Raw genomic sequence first — 25344 nt, 5'->3', positions numbered from 1 at the left:
GACAAATTGGAGGATTGGGCCAAAAGAAATCTGATGAGGTTCAACAAGGACAAGTGCAGAGTCCTGCACTTAGGACAGAAGAATCCAATGCACCGCTACAGACTAGGGACCGAATGGCTAGGCAGCAGTTCTACAGAGAAGGACCTAGGGGTGACAGTGGACAAGAAGCTGGATATGAGTCAACAGTGTGCCCTTGTTGCCAAGAAGGCCAATGGCATTTTGGGATGTATAAGTAGGGGCATTGCCAGCAGATCGAGGGATGTGATCGTTCCCCTCTATTCGACATTGGTGAGGCCTCATCTGGAGTACTGTGTCCAGTTTTGAGCCGCGCACTACAAGAAGGATGTGGAGAAATTGGATAGAGTCCAGTGAAGGGCAACAAAAATGATTAGGAGTCTGGAACACATGAGTTATGAGGAGAGGCTGAGGGAACTGGGATTGTTTAGTCTACGGAAGAGAAGAATGAGGGGGGATTTGATAGCTGCTTTTAACTACCTGAAAGGTGGATCCAAAGAGGATGGATCTATTCTCAGTGATAGCAGATGACAGGACACGGAGTAATGGTCTCAAGTTGCAGTGAGGGAGATTTAGGTTGGATATGAGGAAAAACTTTTTCACTAGGAGGGTGGTGAAACACTGGAATGGGTTACCTAGGGAGGTGGTGGAATCCCCTTCCTTAGAAGTTTTTAAGGTCAGGCTTGACAAAGCCCTGGCAGGGATGATTTAGTTGGGATTGGTCCTGCTCTGGGCAGGGGGTTGGACTAGATGGCCTCTAGAGGTCCCTTCCAACTCTGTTATTCTATGATTCTATCATCTAGTCCAACTCCCTGCTCAAAGCAGGACCAATCCCTAACTTTTGCCCCAGATCCCTAAATGGCCCCATCAAGGATTGAGCTCACAACCCTGGGTTTAGCAGGCCAATGCTCAAACCACTGAGCTATCCCTCCCCCAGAGGAGTTAAAAAGAATCAATATTATGTGATGGTGCTGGGTGTAAGAAAATGTTGTTAGCCTATTGATCAGGGGTAAGGCATTGGCAGTATCACCTTATAGGCAGAGGTGAGCAGGTATCTTACTTCTCAGGTATCTTTACCGTATATTCCAAGATAAACATTATTAGGGCCAGTTGTGCCTTGCTGCTTGGATAACTTAGTACAGTGAGCAATTGAATGGAAGGTCAGGTGTACTATAGACTGCATTCAGATATCAACAGCTCACTGAAAATGGGCTTGAGGTCTCACGTAGTCATTCCGAACCCCAGCACAGTGGCAGCCTTCCCTTCCTTTTGTGTTTTGCCTAGGAGTGGTGCCTTACATCTTTTTTTTATTTTTCGGAGCCATGATAATACTTTTTCCCTTTACACACCTGCCCGTCTTGGACTAGAGAGGAAATAACCAGGATAGTGATCAAATTTGGATCTCCTCTAGGGCAGTACAGAGCTTACCACAAGATAACTGAGCAAGCACAGCCTGTTCATCTAGTCTCCTTTTATTCTAAGTCGTCTGTGTTATTTGTTTGGGGGTGGGAGGGCTACTTTTTTCTTCTTCTGGGTTTCCTATGTTAGTTTTGGATAATTTGATCCCACCTGACACATCTCATGCTTCCTGAGCCTAAACTGGCTTTTCTCAGAGCAGTGCTTCCCCTTTTGTGACTGACAGGCAGATCTGTTGCTGTCAAGATGGATTTCCTGTGTCTGCACTTCTCTACCCTATGTTCTGACTCGTATGTTTTTCTACTTTCTGCATTTCGCCTTTTCTCCCCCAAGAGGATCTCCTTCCACCTCCTTTATCTGCCTTCCTTCTTTCCCCAAGCTGGGTCTTTTCTTTCAATCTCCCATTCTCATTTCATTTTTCTACTCTTACAAACTGTCCTCATCTTCATCCTCCTCCTGAAGGCATTATACACCATCCTGTTGTGCACTTTCACATTCCGTGCCAGATCCTCTTTGGAATGCCTTTGACAACTTTGTCTAATGCCAGGGTAGACCTTGGAAAAGTTTTACACTTTTAAAAATATACTTTGTTTTCATTCTGTGTTGGAATAAAAATGAGACTCTTTGAAATTTTTACTTTAAAAAATAAAGAGAGGGAACTTCCAGTATAACCTGGTAGTTAGGGCGCAGTTGCATTAATTTAGGTGGAATAAATGGGCCAACAGTGTTAACATAACCTAGTCACTGTCCAACATTAAACAGTCCAGAGTTTGGTATACAGAGACCTGAGCCTCTTAGTAACATGGGTCACAAACCATTAAAAATCCTTTGCATCTTTTATTAAAGATACAGAAAAGAAAAACCCGCAGAAGCATTTGAAATGTAAAGTATTAAGGATTTCATTTAAACATTTTTTGTTCCCTTTCCCTTTTGCTGGAGAGAGTTCTTCAAAGGAAAAAACCCCTTGTCAGACAGTCTCTTAGCTGGAATTTAAAATGGTAGTAATTGTCCTTTTGGATAAAAGAGAAGAAGTAAGTTGAGATATGCTGGAGCAGTTGCTGCTGCTGCTATTAAAGTCTGATCCCATATTACCTCAGGGGGTGGTTAGGATTGAACTGGCAGGGGGGGTGATGTTGTCCAGGTCTTTGTTTTTAGCCTGCTCTGGTCAGGGCATCTCAGGATCAGGGTGACCAACGGCCTCCAAGTCCTAGGAAAATGGTGGGGGTGGCAGCCATGACGGTGATGCTCGGTCCAGTAGCCTGTCTATTCTTCTCAATTCCTCCTGCTCCCCCGCCCCCCCAATCTTTCTTTCAGGACCCAGAAAGGGAGGGGTGGGAGCAACAGCCCACCCTTTCATAATTTTGTCCACCAGTTAGGCATAGTATCTGACATACCCATTTGGATTCCATTGATTTCTGGTTCTACATCTTCTGTCTGTTTCCGAGCATGACTGTAAGACAATCTATGAATGATATCAGTAGGCCTTCTTGTTTACACTAATTCAGTTTTTCCGTCTCCTTTCCAAACCTTTTTCCATCAGCATTTGTTGTGTTATTGTAACATCTCATGAACTTCCACATACTTTTATAGTTGAGCTCACAATTAGAATACATTTTTGGGCCCACTTATCACAACAGCACTCATCTGGAATGTGGAAGAGCCAGACTCGTGCCCCTGCTCTGTCTGATGGAAAAACTCCTGATCAGCTCTAGTTCCTAATCTAGTTAAGATGGGGGTGGGGCAGGAGATGTCTGCATGGAGTAGGCATCTTGTTTGGGTTGGTATTGCCAGCTCCATAAATTGGTGTTTTTCTTAAATCACTTGCTCCAGGAGTCATGTGATTAGCTGGGATTCTCAGTTGTGTATTTTTTTTTTTAAGTTTCCATCTCTGATTGTTGAGGAGAAAAGCTTTAAAACATGAGCCTTGAAGAATCAAAAATCAGCTAATGGAGTCTCCAACATGGATTATTCTTAAATCAATCTCATGGTTTTATGGGGCCTGACTCATGATTTTTTAACACTTCAACTGTTCCCTGGAGAAGATCTGGGAGCAGAAAAGAAAGTAACTTCACAGAGAGTTGAGGAGGGGAGTGATCAAGACCTTTGGACCCAAGGAAATCTAAACTGTATTGAATTGTGTTTGTGGTGTGTGCAGGTGCACAACCAGAATTTTCCTAAGGATGGGGGCCAGAGCTCTCCCTCTGCTGCTCTGCACCCAGATTCCACACTCCCTGCTCCCTCATAGCCAGTCGCAAACACACTCTGGCTGCTTCTGCACCGTATGCTCTCTCCCCTCCCTGCATCCATTTCCACACAATCCCTTCATGCTACCTCACACCCAGCTCTGAGCTCTTCCCACTGCATCCAGCCCTGTGCTCTTACCTAGAGAGGAGGTCAGGTTGCTGAGCACCACCTCCACCAGGGTTTCCAGGCCATTCTGGAAACCCCAGACCACATAGTTTATCTCTGGATCCAGGCTTTTGGTGCTTTCTGGGAAAGTGATCTTCCCACCCTCCTGGGAACTGGGGTTTGCTGATGCCCCCTGCTCTTCTTCTAACTGGGCTACCCAGAGCCTTGCACACTGGAAGGACTCCAGAGGGTGGGGGGGGAGTGTGAAGCAGGGTGCAATGCCACTCAAATTTGGTCTGTTCACCCCTCTGTCACACTCCGCCTTTAAACTACCAGCTCCAGTCAGAGGCCAAGGCATCCTCCCGCTCTTGTACCCCTGACTATTATGCTATGCCTTGCTAAACTAGTGTTACTTATTGTAAGAGAAATACATTCAGCCAGAAACTTGTGTGTATGTTATATGGTTGTTTGCTGATCTTATGTTTCACATGGCAATTCCTATGAACGTTGAAGCTATGAGAATATGCTTAAGGGAGATTATTTAAAGGAATTAGTTGGTATGAACTGGATTATTTTATTTAAAATATATGTAATGGGAACTGACAACTTTGAAAGAAAAATTGAAATCGTATTAAGGGAAATGGAGCTGAAAAAAATGTTAAGGCCTTGTGTGCTGTGCTGTGCATTATTCCAATAGCTGGAGGTCAGATGTAAAGGGAGTCAGAGTAGTTGGTATAAATACAATGATGGATTAGATTATAAATGTTTACAAATTAGGGCTGAGATTTTCAAATGCACTTAAGGGGTTCTGATGCCTAACTCTCATTAACTCCTTAGGCTTACTGGAACTCTGGTCCTTATTCCTCCCTTGACATCTCTGATTAAGACTGGGATTGTTATAATACCAGAGTAGGAGAAAATAATTGTCCCCAAAGACTACATCTCCTATTGCTTCTATCCATAAGAACTGGCAACATGTAAGAATCAGCAGCTTAACCATCCCAAGAAGATAGACTGATATATTTCCAAGGCATTTGTTAGACAATCCATTGTCCCAGCCCTGATTTTTTGTGAGGATTTGTTGGGGGAATATATGGAACCTTGATTTGTGGGGGGAAGGGTTGGGCTGGGGCTAGGTTGTTTTTTTTCTTCCCCAAATACATTGACCTCTGTAAAGAGAAACTCATAGAATGGGATGAATTTTGTAACTTTGTGAACTTGTTAATGTTCGTCACCATTTGGCCAGATGATCACCCATGTTGCTTGCTTGCTTGTTTGTTAATGTACATTCATTTATTGCTGACATTAGGTTGCCCCTCCAGAGGTGAGGCTGGCAACCAAGAAAGAACCACCTATTTTTGTAACCTTCTAGGGACTATAGAACAGGGTCAGAAAGAGTAAGGTGTAGAGTTACACTGACAAAGAGATCTGCTTTGTATGAAGCAGAATGTTTGTAGTCCTCCTCCTACAGATTGAAGATGTGGGAGCAGATCTTTCAATACTGGGAGAGTGGAAGAACATGGCATGTGGGTTTCTTTGCAACCTTGGATAGCCTGACCTAAGACGCTGAACTGGAAGTCAAGAGACTGGGGTTCTTTCCTGGCTCTTCCATTGATTTGCTTTGTTACCGTGGGAAAGCCAAAGCACAGAGTGGTGAAGTGATATTCTCTCCCACACTTTGTCTGTCTTGTCTGTCTAGATAGGGGTGGGCAAACTTTTTGGCCCGAGGGCCACATCTGGTTATTGAAATTGTATGGTGGGCCATGAATGCTCATGAAATTGAGGGTTGGGGTGCAGAAGGGGGTGAGGCTCCAGCTGGGGGTGTAGGCTCTGGGGAGGGGCCAGAAATTAGGAGTTCAGGGTGCAGGAGGGGGCTCTGGGCTGATGCAGGGGGTTGGGGTGTGTGGCGAAGGTGGGGGCTCTGGCTGGGGGTGTGGGCTCTGGGGTGGGGCTGGGGATGATGGGTTGGAGGTGCCGGAGAGTGCCGGAGTGTGCTCTGCGCTGAGACCAAGGGGTTCAGAGAATGGGAGGGGGATCAGGGCTGGGGGTTTGGGCACAGAAGGGGTTCACGGGTGCAGGCTCCGGCTGGCGCTTACCTCAAGCAGCTCCAAGAAGCAACGGCATGTCACCCCTCTGGCTCCTACGTGGAGGCATGGCCGGGGGGCTCTGCATGCTGCCCCATCCACAGGCGCTGCCCCTGCAGCTCCCATTGGCCATGGTTCCTGGCCAATGGGAGCTGCGGGGGCAATGTACGGAGCCTCTTGGCTGTCCCTACGCTTAGGAGCTGGAGAGGGGACATGCCTCTGCTTCCGGGAGCCATGCGGAGCCATGGCACATGTGGAGCTGGGCAAGCCCTGGACCCCACTCCCCAGTGGGAGCTCGAGGGTCAGATTAAAACGTTTGAAGGGCCAGATGTGGCCGTAGTTTGCACTCCTGGTCTAGATTGTGAGCTCTTTGGGAGAAGAAGACTATCTCTTGCTGTACTGCTGTCCTGAACTTGCTTGGATCTCTATGTGCTACTGTGATATAAATAATAATTGGAGATGGTTTTCTTTTTAAAAAACAAAATGGTCATAAATGGGTTTATTCCACTTTTTTTTTTTTTTTGGTTGTAAAATTTCCTGAATAAGCCGCAACTTTTTTTGTATTTTTGAATTTTTTCACAGTTGTGGGGAAAATGTCAATCTTCTCTCAAATTTTACCTGCCCCTCCCCTCCTTTTTTTTTTCAGCAGTATTAAAATGGTGGTGGGGATATTAAAATGAGAAAGTATCAACTTTAAAAGGCAAAAACTATCTAAGACTTAAATTCACTTTTAGCACTTCCATTTTAACTGTTACTTGTAAGAGTTACTTTCAGAGACAGAGTAACACTTCTGTTTTAAATGAGAGAAAGTAAAGCTTTGACTTATTTGGTAGTGTAACTTCTAATTTTTTTAACACCATTTTCATTTCATGTTTTTCACTCTCCTCCCGACCTTATCCCCAATAGAAATAAAAGGGGGGAAATAAAGTGAGAGTGGTGAGATCTTTTCCACTAAAACGGGGGGAAAACATATCCAAAAATAAAATCTTTTAATTTTTTGAAGATTTTCATGGGAGGAAAAAGAACCCCCAGTTTCTAAATGCTCTAACAGAAAATCAAATGCTCATAGTTATAAAAAGCAAAGAAGAGAAGACAATACAGAGACTTTTTTGGAAGTTTTCCCATAGGTATTATAGATCTTTAAATTGCCTTTCCCCTTGATCTTGTGGATGAGCCCCTCTCAAATCAGCAGTTGCTATAAGTTATTGAATGGCAGCACTGCCATCAGAAGTCCTGGCAATACAGAAAGGAATTAGGACTTGCCATGAAAATGGGAGACTTGTTATAATAACAATACTTACAAAACAGCTTTTATCCAAGGATCTGGAAGGGTATCACTAACTTAATGCAGGGCACTTTACACAACATGAAAAGACAAGGAGAAAATGAGTGCTATAGAAGAATAAGGAAAGAGTAAAGGAGAATCATTAGTGTTGAAAGGGAATTAGAATGTATTTTTATTCATCCCTCTGCTTGGAGAGTAGGAGTGACTTTATTATACCTGAAACATCCCTGAGAGATGTTTCTAACCTTGATTGTCTCCCATTGATGATGATTTTATAATCTCCCTTGACAGTTGGTTCATTTGCCTAACTCCTATTCTTACTGTGTGAAACTTCCCACATTAACTGTTGGACCTAAATTTCCCCTGATGCAGCTTAAGTTCATTACTTCCTGTTCTGTCCTCATTAATTAATGGGAACAATTGATTCCTGTTCTCTTTATAACATCGCTATATACTTGAAGACAGCTAGAACACACGCACACACACACTCGCTCTCTCTCCTATATATAAAGGAAAAAAAGGGAAATATTTCTCTGCCAGGTCGATTTAAACAAAATGGCAGCTGTTTGAAACTGCTTCAGGGTTTGCAATGTTGGAATAAGTCAGGGGAAGGTGGATTAGTAGAAAGAGTGCACTGAAATGGTGAAAGGGTCATGATCAATCTTTCACAATTTTGGATAGGCCTGAGAACAATTTCTTGTCCCTCCTCTTCCTGTCCAATATAACAGGTTGCTGTCTACCATTATAAATTATAATACTATTATCATATCTACCATCATTGGACACAGGAGACCAGATCCTCAGTTAGTGTCAGTGGAACTACCCATCAATCATGTAACCAGCTTGAGGATCTGACCCTTGGATTTTTAAATAGTTTTGTTAGTGAGGTGTGTGTTAGAGAGAGAGAGGGCAATTTCCTGCAATATCTTTGAGAAACCTTATTTTATTAAGTTTATGCATTATTATGGGCCAGGATGGTATGGGGCCAGGATGGGGGAATGGGAGAAATGGTGTGAGGTCTGAGAATTCAAAGGGCTCTTGTCAAGGTTCCTCCCCCACTCTGAACTCTAGGGTACAGATGTGGGGACCTGCATGAAAAACCTCCTAAGCTTATCTTTACCAGCTTAGGTCAAAACTTCCCCAAGGTACAAAATATTACACCCGTTATCCTTGGAATGGCCGCTACCACCACCAAACTAATACTGGTTACTGGGGAAGAGCTGTTTGGACGCGTCTTTCCCCCCAAAATTCTTCCCAAAACCTTGCACCCCACTTCCTGGACAAGGTTTGGTAAGAAGCCTCACCAATTTGCCTAGGTGACTACAGACCCAGACCCTTGGATCTTAAGAACAATGAACAATCCTCCCAACACTTGCACCCCCCCTTTCCTGGGAAATGTTGGATAAAAAGCCTCACCAATTTGCATAGGTGACCACAGACCCAAATCCTTGGATCTGAGAACAATGAAAAAGCATTCAGTTTTTACAAGAAGACTTTTAATAAAAAATAGAAGTAAATAGAAATAAAGAAATCCCCCCTGTAAAATCAGGATGGTCGATATCTTACAGGGTAATTAGATTCAAAAACATAGAGAACCCCTCTAGGCAAAACCTTAAGTTACAAAAAAGATGCACAGACAGAAATAGTTATTCTATTCAGCACAATTCTTTTCTCAGCCATTTAAAGAAATCATAATCTAACACATACCTAGCTAGATTACTTACTAAAAGTTCTAAGACTCCATTCCTGTTCTGTCCCTGGCAAAGACCAGCATACAGACAGACACAGACCCTTTGTTTCTCTCCCTCCTCCCAGCTTTTGAAAGTATCTTGTCTCCTCATTGGTCATTTTGGTCAGGTGCCAGCGAGGTTACCTTTAGCTTCTTAACCCTTTACAGGTGAGAGGAGCTTTCCCCTGGCCAGGAGGGATTTCAAAGGGGTTTACCCTTCCCTTTATATTTATGACACGCCCCCCAAATCTCAGCTAGGGTGAAACACTGGCTGGGATTTCTTCCTGGAGCTCTAGGAAAACAGAGTTAAGAAGACACATGCATCTCTAAATATACTACCAAGTACATAAAGACTAACAATATTTTCCACATCTCAAGGACGATTTTAACCAGTTGATTCTGGGAAACTTTCACAGGAGAGTGCATCAGCCACTTTGTTAGAAGCTCCTGAGATGTGTTGGATGTCAAAATCAAAATCTTGGAGAGCTAAACTCCACCGAAGAAGTTTTTTGTTAGTTTCTTTGACGGTGTGAAGCCACTTCAGTGCAACATGGTCGGTTTGCAGGTGGAAACGCCGTCCCCAAACATATGGGCGTAGCTTTTCCAGAGCGTAGACAATGGCGTAACATTCTTTTTCAGTGACTGACCAGTTGCTTTCCCTCTCAAACAGTTTTTTGCTGAGAAACACTACAGGGTGGAATTCTTGATCAGGTCCTTTCTGCATTAAAACTGCTCCCACACCATGCTCAGATGCATCTGTGGTTACTAGGAACGGTTTGTCAAAGTCTGGGGCCCTTAGTACAGGGTCAGACATGAGTGTCGCTTTAAGCTTGTTAAAGGCCTTCTGACACTTTCCGGTCCACTGAACAGCATTTGGCTGTTTCTTTTTGGTTAGGTCTGTTAGTGGGGCAGCGATTTGGCTGTAGTGCGGTACAAATCGTCTGTAATAACCGGCCAAGCCTAAGAAGGATTGAACCTGTTTCTTTGACTTTGGGACAGGCCACTTTTGGATAGCATCCACTTTGGCCTGTAGGGGGCTGATAGTTCCTTGACCCACCTGGTGTCCAAGGTAAGTCACTCTGTTTAGGCCTATTTGACACTTCTTAGCCTTAACAGTTAGTCCTGCCTCCCTTATGCGCTCAAAGACTTTTTGTAGATGTTCCAGGTGGTCTGCCCAGGAATCCGAAAATATGGCCACATCGTCAAGGTAGGCGACTGCATATTCTCCTAATCCCGCTAGGAGACCATCTACAAGTCTTTGGAAAGTGGCGGGTGCATTTCGCAGCCCGAAAGGGAGTACATTAAATTCATACAGCCCGAGATGTGTGATGAAGGCTGACCTTTCCTTGGCAGATTCATCTAGCGGTACCTGCCAGTACCCCTTGGTTAAGTCCAAGGTAGAGATGAACTGGGCCCGTCCCAGTTTCTCTAATAGTTCATCTGTGCGTGGCATTGGATAGTTGTCTGGGCGAGTTACAGCATTTAGCTTACGGTAGTCCACGCAAAAACGTATTTCCCCATCTGGTTTGGGAACTAGAACCACTGGAGATGCCCATGCACTTTCAGAGGGGCGGATTACCCCCATCTGTAACATATCCTGGATCTCCCGTTCTATAGCAGTTTTAGCTTGAGGAGACACCCGGTAAGGTTGGACCCTAATTGGGTGAGCATTACCTGTGTCAATGGAGTGGTATGCCCGTTCAGTCAGTCCTGGGGTGGCTGAGAACGTTGGCGCGTAGCTAGTGCACAGCTCCTGGATCTGCTGTCGCTGCATACGCCCAAGGGTCATGGAGAGGTTCACCTCTTCCACACCACCAGCACTTTTCCCTTCGTAGTAGACACCTTCAGGCCACTCAGCGTCGTCTCCTCCCTGGGCTGTAAACTGACAAACCTTTAATTCTCTGGAATAAAAGGGCTTTAGAGAATTAATATGGTACACCTTAGGCTTCCGGTTGGAGGTGGGGAATGCTATGAGATAATTAACAGCTCCCAGGCGCTCCTGGACCATGAATGGCCCTTCCCACGATGCTTCCATTTTATGGGCCTGGAGCGCCTTTAAGACCATGACCAGGTCTCCTACTTTGAAGGAACGCTCTCTGGCATGTTTATCATACCAGGCTTTTTGCTCGTTTTGAGCATCCTGTAAGTTTTCTCTAGCAAGGGCTAAAGAGGTTCGGAGGGTGTTTTTTAGGTTGGTTACAAAGTCCAGAATGTTAGTTCCTGGAGAAGGTGTAAATCCCTCCCATTGCTGCTTCACCAACTGCAATGGCCCCTTAACCTCACGGCCATATACAAGTTCAAATGGGGAAAACCCTAAACTGGGATGTGGTACAGCTCTGTAGGCAAAGAGCAACTGCTGCAACACTAGGTCCCAATCATTGGAGTGCTCATTTACAAATTTACGTATCATGGCCCCCAAAGTTCCATTAAACTTCTCCACCATGCCATTTGTTTGATGATGGTAAGGAGTGGCAACCAAGTGATTTACCCCATGAGCTTCCCAAAGGTTTTTCATAGTTCCTGCCAGGAAACTAGTCCCTGCATCTGTGAGGATGTCGGAGGGCCAACCTACCCTGGCAAAAATGTCTGCTAGTGCCTGGCACACACTTTTAGCCCTGGTGTTGCTTAGAGCTACTGCTTCCGGCCATCGGGTGGCAAAATCCATGAAAGTCAGTATGTACTGCTTTCCTCTGGGTGTCTTTTTCGGAAAAGGACCCAGAATATCCACAGCTACTCGCTGAAATGGAACTTCAATGATGGGGAGTGGCTGGAGAGGGGCTTTGACCTGGTCTTGGGGTTTTCCCACTCTTTGGCACACCTCACAAGACTGGACATAGGTAGAAACATCCTTGCCCATTCCCTCCCAGTGGAATAACCCCCCCAAACGGTCTTTGGTCCTGTTCACCCCAGCATGGCCACTAGGGTGATCATGGGCTAAGCTCAAGAGCTTGGCCCGGTATTTAGTTGGAACTACCAACTGTTTCTGAGGATGCCAGTCTTTCTGGTGTCCCCCAGAAAGAGTTTCCTTGTATAAAAGTCCTCTTTCTACAACAAACCTGGATCGATTAGAAGAGCTGAGAAGTGGTGGGTTGCTCCGTGCCGCCGTCCAAGCTCTCTGGAGGCTTTCATCTGCTTCCTGTTTGGTCTGGAACTGTTCCCTTGATGCTGGAGACATCAGTCCCTCATTGGATTGGGGACCTAGGCTTGGTCCCTCTGGAAGCGATATAAGGGATGGAGCTGTTTCTGTTGACTGTGAACCGCTTTCCGCTGGTGCACTATGTTGGGATTCAGGCTCCGGCTGAGCCTCTTGTGTAGGGTTATCGGCTGTTGCCAGTTCAGCTTCGGTGGTGCCCTCTGGTGTTGAGGTTGCAAGTACTGGATTCAGTGTTGACACGGGGTCTGGTGTTGGTTGTTCGGCTGGTTCCGGTTCTGGGACTGGTTCCGTCTGGGTCTCTGGGACTGGATCCACTACTGCTGTTGCAGACATTGGCCTGGGGTCCGGGTCCATCACCTCTGACCAGGTCCTGATAGAAGTTTCCGGAACAGAGCTAGGCCTCACGGTTTGTTTAGCCTGGCTGCGGGTGACCGTTCCCACCCTCTTGGCCTGCTTCACATGATTGGCCAAGTCTTCCCCCAACAGCATGGGGATGGGATAATCATCATAGACTGCAAAAATCCACATTCCTGACCAGCCCTTATACTGGACAGGCAACTTGGCTGTAGGCAAATCGAAAGAGTTGGACTTGAAGGGTTGAATCGTCACTTGGATCTCTGGATTGATTAAATTGGGGTCCACTAAGGAAGCATGGATAGCTGACACTTGTGCTCCGGTGTCCCTCCACGCGGTGACCTTCTTCCCGCCCACACTCACAGTTTCCCTCCGCTCCAAGGGTATCTGGGAGGTATCTGGACCTGTGGACCTCTGGTGTGATTCCGGTGCAATGAACTGTAATCTGTTGGGGTTCTTGGGGCAGTTGGCCTTTACATGCCCCAGCTCGTTACACTTAAAACATCGTCCAGCTGACGGGTCACTGGGGTGAGGAGGGTTGCTGGAGAACGGGGTGGTGGGACGATAAGGGGTCTGGAGGGTTCTTTGGGAGGTAGGTGGGGCTTTGGGCAGCCCCCGGTAATAGGGTGTGGTCTGGGGTGGTCCCTTCTGGTCTCCGCTCCAACTGCGACCAGTTTTCTTCTTCTCTGCCACCTCCACCCATCTGGCTCCAATCTCTCCTGCCTCAATTACAGTTTTGGGTTTCCCATCTAGGATGTATCTTTTGATTTCCTCAGGAACACCCTCTAAGAATTGTTCCATTTGCATTAGGAAGGGCAAATTTACTGGAGATTCAACACTTTCTCCTGATATCCAGGCATCCCAATGTTTCACAATGTGGTAGGCATGTCGGGTAAATGACATGTCTGGTTTCCACCTTAGGGCTCTGAACCTCCGATGAGACTGCTCGGGTATTATCCCCATTCTGACTCTCGCCTTGGATTTAAACAGTTCATACTTGTTCAATGTGTTCTTTAGGCATTTCAGCTGCCACCTCAGCTAAGGGTCCACTGAGCTGCGGCCTCAGCTCTACCATGTATTGGTCAGTAGAGATGTTGTACCCAAGGCAGGCCCTTTCGAAGTTTTCTAGGAAGGCCTCAGTATCATCGCCTGCCTTATAGGTGGGGAACTTTCTGGGATGGGAAGTGGTACTTGGAGAAGGATTACTAGGGTTTGTTGGGATATTCTGCTGAGCCTTTATCTTCTCCATCTCCTCCACATACTTCCTCTCTTTTTCCTTCTCCTCCAGTTCTTTGTCCCTTGCTTCCATAGCTCTCCTGTGAGCAGCTGCTTGGTGTTGTTCTGCTTCTCTCACTGTCTCCCTTTCTTGTTCCTTCTTCAGCCGCATGAGTTCTATCTGTCTTTCATGTTCCCTTTGTCTTTCCTCAGCCTGAAATTTGGCTAATTCGAGCTGTAGTCGAGCCGCGGATTTTGCCATTCTAACCTCTCTGTTTTTAACTAACTTTACACCCGAGGTTTAGAAATAAACAAACAAAACTTGGCTGTAAAATTTTGCTGTGCTGGAATAGAATACCTATTCTCTGATAGTGATTGTCAGCCTACAGAAAAAGACAATTCCTTTGTCTTTGCTCTGGGCCCAAATTAAAGCAAAAAACCTCCAACTACTTGGAAACCTGCTTACCCAGCCCAAAGCAAATGGGTAGAACACACACCCCCTATTTACTTTTAGGAAGAAAAGAAAAAAAAAACTCTGGGTTGGAAGACTGTGAATTTCCCTGCAGGAGTTAAGTACCCTGCCTCCAGGCAAAGAAAACCTGCAATTCACAAAGATAATCCCCTTTTGTCTCTGCTTGGCCACAAAGCAGAGAGAAACCAAGCTGCTTTCAGTTTCAAAGCTGCTTTCTGGACTTCCTAAAAATTCCTTTTTAAAATCTGTATTTCTAGTTCAAAAAATCTCAACTGGATCTCAAAATGATTTCAGGTTAATCCCACCACTGTGCCACCATGTCAAGGTTCCTCCCCCACTCTGAACTCTAGGGTACAGATGTGGGGACCTGCATGAAAAACCTCCTAAGCTTATCTTTACCAGCTTAGGTCAAAACTTCCCCAAGGTACAAAATATTACACCCGTTATCCTTGGAATGGCCGCTACCACCACCAAACTAATACTGGTTACTGGGGAAGAGCTGTTTGGACGCGTCTTTCCCCCCAAAATTCTTCCCAAAACCTTGCACCCCACTTCCTGGACAAGGTTTGGTAAGAAGCCTCACCAATTTGCCTAGGTGACTACAGACCCAGACCCTTGGATCTTAAGAACAATGAACAATCCTCCCAACACTTGCACCCCCCCTTTCCTGGGAAATGTTGGATAAAAAGCCTCACCAATTTGCATAGGTGACCACAGACCCAAATCCTTGGATCTGAGAACAATGAAAAAGCATTCAGTTTTTACAAGAAGACTTTTAATAAAAAATAGAAGTAAATAGAAATAAAGAAATCCCCCCTGTAAAATCAGGATGGTCGATATCTTACAGGGTAATTAGATTCAAAAACATAGAGAACCCCTCTAGGCAAAACCTTAAGTTACAAAAAAGATGCACAGACAGAAATAGTTATTCTATTCAGCACAATTCTTTTCTCAGCCATTTAAAGAAATCATAATCTAACACATACCTAGCTAGATTACTTACTAAAAGTTCTAAGACTCCATTCCTGTTCTGTCCCTGGCAAAGACCAGCATACAGACAGACACAGTCCCTTTGTTTCTCTCCCTCCTCCCAGCTTTTGAAAGTATCTTGTCTCCTCATTGGTCATTTTGGTCAGGTGCCAGCGAGGTTACCTTTAGCTTCTTAACCCTTTACAGGTGAGAGGAGCTTTCCCCTGGCCAGGAGGGATTTCAAAGGGGTTTACCCTTCCCTTTATATTTATGACAGCTCTATTGCAAATGTGCCAGACAAGAATTGACTTTTGGGACAATAAGTGCTAAATAGATTTCCTGGGAAATACCTAGGGTGAGGTTAATGTAAATTCCCCACCTCCAGTTATGCAAAAACCTGTCTTTTGAAGCTATACCCTTAGGGGTGGGTCACTGTTTGTTGATCCAAGAGATGAGAGAAAAGGCCTGACCCATATAAAGGAACAGCTGAACTGCCCAGCCTGGGTTCTGGTTCTATATCGGAGACAGTTATGAACTTGTAACCATGGGGAAAACCCAGATGTGGGTTTTGAAGGCCTGACATCTACCGGAGTCTGAGGTTGAAGTTGGGGTGATCGCTGATGAGCTTTTTAGCATGTGTGTAGGTTTTTATTCATTTTCAATGTTGTCTCTGTAATGTTTTCATCTTAAAAATAAATGTGCTTGCTTATAAAGAGCTGTGTGGTAACTCATAACTGTGGGCATAGCCTCTGGAGGGGAAGCCCGTCTTAGGCAACTTGGCCTCCTGGGAATATCATAGTGAAAACCAGGGGACTGAGCAGCCTTAACATCTGGAGAAGGGAAGGGTTGGGAGAGTCACATCTCTCTGCCCAAGAGAGGTGATGGCTGAGGAGCCTTGAGTGGGTGCCCTTGAGAGACCACAAATGGAGAATACAGGTGCAGCTGCTTTGAAGTGTGTGGAGGAGGCAGGAGGGGGAGAGAGTTCAAATATAATTGACTTATACAAAAAGTGTGTCTGTGTATCTTTAGGCACCTCGCTCCCAGCCTTCTGATGAAGTTGAGCACAGCCGCTTGTTCCATTCAGCCCTAGCAATCTGCTTCTCACTTTATATCAGTTTACATTTTCAACGATATCTCTGCAAGGAAAAGAGCTAGAAACTTTTTTTAAAAAATGAAATCTGTGATTATCTTTTACACACACAGTTCCTGCAAGCCACACTTCACGAGTCCCAGAGGATGGCTCTGGATACATGCAGTTTATTCTGCACTGTACCACATAGATGTCACCCTCACATATGTGATGCCTGTATCTTTCTAATGTAAAATGTATTTTCACTGTGTTATTTCTCTGATGAATAATACCAGGAGTGTAGATGTATCTTATATATATCTGAAACTTTCCTGAAAGTGGAAAAGAGTAATGTTTTTGATTACAGGGATTATTTTGTCTGGAAACATAAGGTTGTTTATAATGCCATAATAATACACAGAGTGAGAGTGCCTGTTCTCTTGATACAGGGATTATTATGTTATTCCAGAATGAGCTGCCAATGACTTAGTGTTTTAACATCTCAAAGCTATCAGTAAGTGTTCGTAATTTTAGGAAATTGTTCATTTATAGCCTAGTAGCGCGTTTCCCCCCCACACACACACACACACAATCTATCTAACTAGTGACATCACTAAAGTACAGTCCCTGAACATGGTGGATGCTCCATGAATAATATTATTTCAATTTATTTTGGTGGTAGAGAGGAACCACTGATTATGGCTCTCTTCCTAAGCAGTTCAGATACCATAAAACCTTTCTGCATATTTCTTTTGCGGCTGTGTTTTTCATCTCTACTTACTGAATTCAATGTATTTTAATGCCTTGTTGATGGGGGAGCAAGGCTTTCATTGCAATAAGTAATAATATTTAGTAATTATGTTGGGCTTTTTCCCCATAGATTTCAGTGTTTAACAAACCAGGGAAGTATCAGTTATCAACACTTTGCAGATGGGGAAGCTGAGTGTCAGAAGTTGAGTGATTTGCAGAAGGTAATCAATGGCGCAGCTAGGAACAGAACCCAGATATCCTGGTACCCGCTCTGATGTCCTCTCCAAGGTATCATGCTTCCTCTGAGTCCTGGCAGCTAACCATACTGTGCACGAAGATAATTTCCAAAGATTTCATAAAACTACTAGCTCATATGGGAGTCTCTCCCAACTGCAGGGAATGTGTAAACCAACACAAATGGAACCTCTGCTGTGCTTTGACTGGACGGTTGCCTCATGCTGTTCACAGATTGAATAGGAGTGCAGTCACTGGGAGGTTAATCTACTGTAATTCCAATTAATATTTATGGCTCTTTCTGTAAATCTGTGAGGTGCTGGAGTGAGAGTTTGGCACATCACAGATAGAAGAAAAGCTTTTTGAAATTCATGGGAAGACGAACGACAAGATTCTATTTATGTAGCAAATACTTGGTTTTCGTATGATTTTGGTAGACTTTTTTTTCCATAAAAACAAAGTGCTTAAGAAAAATGAATGCTTTTCCTTTCTGTAAAATCCTCTGTCACTGGCTAACCTTCCACTGGGATAGTAAATAGGAGTGTTTTAACCTGGCCTTTTGTTATGAGTGGGAATAAAATTGTCCTTCAACTTTAAAAAAGCAGGCCTCTACTATTTGAATTAAAAGAGATTTCCTGTAGCAGGGACTGGTGATATGTCCAGTATCCTCTCTGTAAGCCTGGCACTGGTGGTGCCATAATTACATACACAGACACTACAATCAATGTTCACCTTCACAGTGTAGAACTATAAATTCATAACTTGAAAATGAAGGACTGGATACTGGGAAGTGTGGAACACCTTTGACACTCACGGTGCTCAGTGGAAGTTGAGCGCTCAGCAGATGTGCCATATCTCTTAGCATTTGGCCCACATTTAAACAGTAGCAAGACTGTATTAGTAAACGGTACTGTTTCATGCCAACAAAAACAGGTAATGACACCTGCAAATGGGCACTGGAGAGCACAGCCCTCCTCCCCCCCCATCTGCAGTTGCAAATCCATGCATGTATTTGGCAGACACTACTTATGTTTTCTCATAAATATAGCTAAGAGATGCTTTAGACATTTCTTTTGGAGCAGTAACATTCAGCTTTTTCCATACTGGGATCCTCTCCCCATTTAGCAATATGGAATGGGCAGGGTGGCAGTGATCCATTGTCAGCTCTTTGCAATCTTCCTCCAGATCCCGTGTTGACTATTTTGGGGCAGGATGGGCCTGAACTTGTGTGGTGCTGCTCAGTGGGAGCTGAGTGCTGAGCATCACCCAGCATTGGGCCCTGTCTGACCTACCTAACTACAGCACAGAGATGGTCACAGCTTCAGCTGTGTAAAACTTCTCCAGGCTTCAGGTTTAGATACTTGGGTCAAGTGTGCAGAAAAGTTTAGAGTTTTGGGTACCCTTGTTTGAACCCAGGCAGAATTCTGAGCAAGACGGGTATGTATAAAATGAAAAACCGAGCATTGTTTTATGTGAGTTCTAGCTAAGACCGGTCCAGATCATACAATTTTTCATCTAACTTTGTTTCTTAGATCTGGGCTTTTTGAAGTCAGAGACGCAAAACAAAATTTAGAGGATTCCATTTTCACACTCTATTGTGTAGAAATCCATTGGATGGAAGAATACAGCTGTAGCTGGGTGACCTTCGTTCAGTCACTTCTGTGTCTTTTTTTCTCATAATTAAAGGAGATATTAATACCAACAACCTTCACTGAGTTATTAATACCTAAACAATTCAGTTGGGTGTTGATGCTCCTGCAATGTTTTTAAATAATTTTTGAGATCCTCAGATTGGTGCAGTGTAAGTAAAAAGTTCTATTTTTATCATTTTCGCTGAGGGGAAAAAAGAGAGACTATTAATGTGACTTTGCAAAGTGCTCAGATATCACAGTGGTGAGCACTATATGAATACCTACAACAGGAGTTCTCAAACTGGAGCTCACAAGTGCCCTTCCTTTCCATTCTTGTTAAATGGCAGGAGAATCTCAGCTATATCCTGGCTAGATGGGAAAGGAGCCTCAACATGGAAAATGGGGCCATGATAAGCGAAATATTAAGAACCACTGACTTGGAGAGACTTCTAAGCAATGATAATCTATCAGGCTTCAATTCATGAAAGCATGGAAGTCTGCCGTAGCTAATGTGATAGATGTTCCTTTGACTTGCTGCAAGTGTGTGTGTGGTATTTCAATAATGACTAAGGGGTGGGGATTTAGGATATCATATGTAACAACGAGGAATTATTTATGAAGTAAACTTAGCTCTGATGGTGCTGTAATCCAGCCTAGCTGAATTCCGTGTTTTAATCTTGGCTATTGGCTCTTGTCTCTGTGTGGAAGGAAGTCAGTCAGCAGGAAATGCGGCACTGCATTATCATGCAGGATGAGTGGCAATCCAATACTTCCTGATGCAGCTTAACCCTTTAATAGCATAATATATTTGTTTCTTACTTGGAGACAGAATGGTCTAGTGCAATGTTTCTCAATCTTTTTGATACCAGGGACTAGCTTGCTGCCTTCCTAAACTGTGTCAGGGAGATCTCAGGAACCAGCGTCGGTCCATGGACTGGTCATAGAATCATAGAATCATAGAATATCAGGGTTGGAAGGGACCTCAGGAGGTCATCTAGTCCAACCCCCTGCTCAAAGCAGGGCCAATCCCCAATTTTTGCCCCAGATCCCTAAATGGCCCCCTCAAGGATTAGAACTCACAACCCTGGGATTAGCAGGCCAATGCTCAAACCACTAAGCTATCCCTCCCCCCAAAAGAACTGTTACACAGAAAGGCCCTCTCAAGGATTGAACTCAAAACCCTGGGTTTAGCAGCCTGATGCTCAACCCACTGAGCTATCCCTCCTCCTGGTCATTGAGAAACAGTGGTCTAGTGCAGGGGCAGCCAAACTTTTTGGCCTGAGGGCCACATTGGGTTTCGGAAATTGTATGGAGGGCTGGATACGGGAGGCTGTGCCTCCCCAAACAGCCAGGCGTAGCCCGGCCCCCACCCCTTCCTGTTTCTTGCCCACTGATGCCCCCCTGGGACTCCTGCCCCATCCACCACCCCCCAGCTCCCTGTCCCCTGACTGCCCCCCGCCGTCACATCCAACCCCTCCTCTCATTCCTGACTGCCCCCCCCGCCCCATCCAACCACCCCTTCCCCCTGACTGCCCCCTGCCGCCCCATCCAACCCCTGCTCCTTCCTGACTGCCCCCATTCAACCCCCCTGTTCCCCGCCCTCTGACTGCCCTGACCCCTATCCACAACCCCGCCCCCCAATCAACCCCCTGGCTGGAGCCAGCTATACCACCGCGCAGCACAGAGCACCAGGTCAGGCCGGGCTCTTCAGCTGCACTGCCCCAGGAGCTTACAGCCCCGCCGCCCAGAGCATTGCACCAGCGGCGCAGTGAGCTGAGGCTGCAGGGAGGGCCCAGGGGTGAGCTTCCCGGGCCAGGAGCTCAGGGGCTGGGCAGGAGGGTCCCGCAGGCTGGATGTGGCCTGTGGGCCGTAGTTTGCCCACCTCTGGTCCAGTGGATATTGACCTAAAGAGAGACTCGGGAGACCTGGGTTTTTTTCCTGGTTTGGCCAATACCCTTGGCAAATCACTTCACTTGTATATGCCTCACTTTCATGTCCTGCCTTTTTTTTTGTCTTGTGGGTTTAGATTGTAAGATCTCTGAGGCTGGGACCATCTCTCGCTATAGTGTTTCTACAGTGCCTAGCACACCGGGGCCTTGTTTTCAGTTGGGGCTGCTGGGTACTACATATAGAACTGGTCAGGAATTTCCTGAGAATATAGGACTGTGTGGGACCTCCTGAGTCACTGAGTCCAGTTCCCTGATATCACAGGCAACCCTTATGATGAGATAACTGGATCTGTGGATGAGGGGAAAGCAGTGGACATGTAATTCCTTGACTTTAGCAAAGCTTTTGATACGGTCTCCCACAGTATTCTTGCCAGCAAGTTAAAGTAGTATGGGCTGGTGAATGGACTATAAGGTGGATAGAAAGCTGGCTAGATCGTCGGGCTCAGTGGGTAGTGATCAATGGCTCCATATCTAGTTGGCAGCCAGTATCATGCAGAGTGCCCCAAGTGTCAGTCCTGGGGCCGGTTTTGTTCAATATCTTCATTAATGATTTGGACTGCACCCTCAGCAAGTTTGTAGGTGACACTAAACTGGTAGGAGTGATAGATATGCTGGAGGGTAGGGATAGGATACAGAGGGCCCTAGACAAATTAGCGGATTGGGCCAAAAGAAATCTGATGAGGTTCAACAAGGACAAGTGCAGAGTCCTGCACTTAGGACGGAAGAATCCCATACACGGCTACAAACTAGGGACTGAGTGGCTAGGCAGCAGTTCTGCAGAAAAGGATCTAGGGGTTACAGTGGATGAGAAGCTGGATATGAGTCAATAGTATGCCCTTTTTGCCAAGAAGGCTAACTGCATTTTCGGCTGTATAAATAGGAACATTGCCAGCAGATCGAGGGATGTGATCGTTCCCCTCTATTCGGCATTGGTGTATCCTCATCTGGAATAGTGTGTCCAGTTTTGGGCCCCACGCTACAAGAAGGATATGGAAAAATTTGGATAGAGCCCATCGGAGGGCAACAAAAATGATGAGGGGACTGGAGCACATGATTTATGAGGAGAGGCTGAGGGAACTGGGATTATTTAGTCTGCAGAAGAGAAGAATAAGGGGGGATTTGATAGCTGCTTTCAACTACCTGAGAGGGAGTTCCAAAGAGGATGGATCTAGACTGTTCTCAGTGGTAGCAGATGACAGAACAAGGAGTAATGGTCTCAAGTTACAGTGGGGGAGGTTTAGGTTGGATATTAGGAAAAACTTTTTCACTAGGAGGGTGGTGAAGCACTGGAATGGGTTACCTAGGGAGGTGGTGGAATCTCCTTCCTTAGAGGTTTTTAAGGCCCGGCTTGACAAAGCGCTGGCTGAGATGATTTATTTGGGGATTAGTCCTGCTTTGAGCAGGGATTTGGACTAGATGACCTCCTGAGGTCCCTTCCAACCCTGATATTCTATGATTCTAACCCTGTCATATAATCTCTTTTTAATAAACATATTAAGCCCCATCTTAAAACCAGTTAGGTTTCTTACTCCCAATATTATTACTGGGAGGTTGTTCCACAACTTCACTTTTCTCGTAATTAGAAGCCTTCTGCCTTCCAGTTTAAATTTATTTATGGCCAGTTCATACTCTCTGCGCTTGTGCCAAAATTTTCCATTAGCTCTTCTACCTCCCTGGTGTAATCATTTCTCCTCTTAGCTCTTTTAGTCTCCTCTTGTAAGATAGGATCTCCATTCCCCCAATCATCTTAGTCAGGGCCAACTCCAGGCACCAGCGAACCAAGCTCTGGGGTGGCAATCTGCCCTTGGCGGCAGCGGGAATTGGGCAGCCGCTCTGTCACAGCGCATTTCACACTTGGCGGCTATTCGGCGGTGGGGACACAACTCTTCTTTGGTCGCCAGCGGCAATTCGGTGGCCACACCATCACTCTGCCTCTGTGTTCGGCAGGCAGGATTCCGCCTCCCCGTTCGGCGGCAAGTGTGTGGTTTTTTTTGCTCCTTGGGGCAGCAAAAACACTGGAGCTGGCCCTGATCTTAGTAGCTCTTCTCTGCACCCATTCTGCTTTGAATCCATCTTGCTTGAACATGGGTGATCAGAACGGTACACTGTATTCCAGAAGACACCACACCAGTGCCTTGTTCAATGGCAATAATTCTTCCCTGTCTACTGGAAATACCTCACCTGAAACAGACTTTTATTTAGAGCAAAAAATGCCGGTTTTTATCAAAACTAAAACTTTTCCCCTGGGAATGTCCCATTTTATTAATGCTTTAATCAGGAAATGTTTAGGTCCAGGGTGGAATTTCTGGAAGGGGAGGGAGAGCGAGCAAGCCCACCCTAAAATACCCAGGGCACTCACCTGGGATATGGGAGATCAAGGATCAAGTCTCTGGCCTTATTCAAGCAGAGGAGGGGCTTGAAACGGAATTTCCCACATCCCACGCGAGTGCCTTAAGCACTGGACATTAAAGATGTGCTTTCAGTCTCTCCTGTTGCAGTTGTTCCACTTTGTATAAATAAATAGAATTGGAGCAGGGACTTTGTGATAAATGAAGGGGGCAGTAGCTCCCTTTTATGGACACCCAGGCAGCCAGTTAGCTACGAAATCTCTGTTAGTAGCTGTTCTCTACTTGCTTTACCTGTAAAGGGTTAAAAAAAGCCTATAGGTAAACAGAAGGGAGTGGGCACCTGATCAAAAGAGCCAATGGAAAGGCTAGAACTTTTTAAAATTGTGGAAAAAAAATTCCTCTGTCTGTCTTGCTCTCCTGAGAGAGGAGACACAGAGCAGCAATGCTATAAGAAGCTTTAAACCAGGTATGAAAAATCATCAAATCATACCTCGAAACTACTTATCTGAAACCCCAGATAAGTATGTATATTGGGGAATGTCTAGGAAGACGCAATTAGGTTTATCTCTTTTATTTCTTTATGGCTTGTGGACTCCTCTCTGCTAACCCCAGGTGCTTTTGCTTTGCTTGTAACCTTTAAGTTGGACCTCAAGAAAACCATTCTTGATGCTTAATTATTATATTTTCTCTTTTTTCTAACCTAGCAATAGCCTACGTTCCAGATGTATTTTTTTTTGTTTTTGTTTTTTTAACAAAATTTACCATTTTTTAAAAACAGGATTGGGTTTTTATGTCTGAAGAGGTTTGTGCATATGTTGTTTAATTAGCTGGTGGCAACAGCTGGTTTTCTTTCTCAGCTCTTCCCCAGAGCGGAGGTGAAAGCGCTTGAGGGTACCCCACAGGGAGGAATTCCCAAGGTCACCTTTCTGGGTTCAAAGAGGTTTTTTTGCATTTGAGCGGTGGCAGCATCTACGCATCCAAGATCAGAGAGAAGCTGTAACCTTGGGAGTTTAATACCAGCCTGGAGTGGCCACTATTAATTTTTAGAATCCTTGCGGGCCCCCATCTTCTGCACTCAAAGTGCCAGAGTGGGGAATCAGCCTTGACAGACTTGGACTTGGTTCTCCCACAGCCAAAGTAAATGGCCCCCACTTCTGGGCTGTAGAGTCAGTCTTTCTTGCTCTCCCTGTTTAAAACAAAATATTTTTTAAAAAGGTCTTGGTTTCATCTTGATGCAGAACAGGAAACATTTTGAAATCTTTTTTTTTCTTGGGACAAACTGTTTCCCACCAGGACTGGCTACAAATAATGAATTGAAATCTCTGCGTGCATATCTGTTCTGAAATTTTACCTGTATGAAAAATATTTAATTCCTTTAAGTCAATTAATACAACAAGTCAGTTTTGTTGCTAGTAGCTGATGTCAGGTAGGACAGAGTTGTTGCAGCAATGTCTTGAGGGCCACTTGATTTGAAGTAAGCCTGAAATGAAACGGAGCAACTAATCGGTATGTCAGGCAGAGATGCTACAATTCAAACTCTCAGCCAATCACTTGGCACTTGTGAACAGAGGAATGATTGACTTTATATGAGCAACATTTCACAGCAGTGAAGCTGGTACAGGTAGCAGCGGTTAATTGCTCCAGTCACCCAAGGGTAGAAATAGGGAGCAGGTGTTATGCTGACAGCACATCTTCAGTTTCAACAAGCTTCAGATATGAATGCAGCTAGTAGGGATGAGCCAAAATATGTGGGTCAGTTGAGATTTTGCCATCTCAATTTTGAAGATTATAATTGAATATTTGCCTCTCTGACTTGATTCTTTCTAATGCCTTTTGTATTGTTCTAACTTTTATTTTTTGTAAGCCTCTTCCCATTCCTTGTAGAATCACTGCCTATAAAGCTCTTAGAGACAAGGTGGGGGAGGTAATATCTTTTATTCGATCGACTTCTGTTGGTGAGAGAGAGAGAGAAGCTTTTCGAGCTTACACAGAGCTCTTCGTCATGTCACTTATGCTGGTACAGAGTCTTATTACTTATGCTGTTCAGGTCTGTTATGCTGCTACAGAGTTGACTGACAAATCCATCCACTTAAATGATTTATTACTCCAATTTGCTGGGCAGTAGCACTGATCACTGAAAGGACAAATTTATCAGTTTGTTTCACAGAGATCTTTATGATCTGCAACAAGTGTAGAGGCATCAGGGTTAGTGGAAGAGCTTCTGTGTTTGCAAGAAAAATGATGGAGAAAAACAGTGACAGAGTAGGAGAAGGTAGAGATTGGGCATGGGAAGAAAGAGTTTAATTTTCATTTGCTATGAA

The sequence above is a fragment of the Caretta caretta genome, chromosome 1, assembly GCF_965140235.1.
Source record: "Caretta caretta isolate rCarCar2 chromosome 1, rCarCar1.hap1, whole genome shotgun sequence".
NCBI classification, from domain to species: Eukaryota; Metazoa; Chordata; order Testudines; family Cheloniidae; genus Caretta; species Caretta caretta.
The sequence above is the reverse complement of the archived record's forward strand: the minus strand, read 5'-3'. Positions refer to the sequence as shown.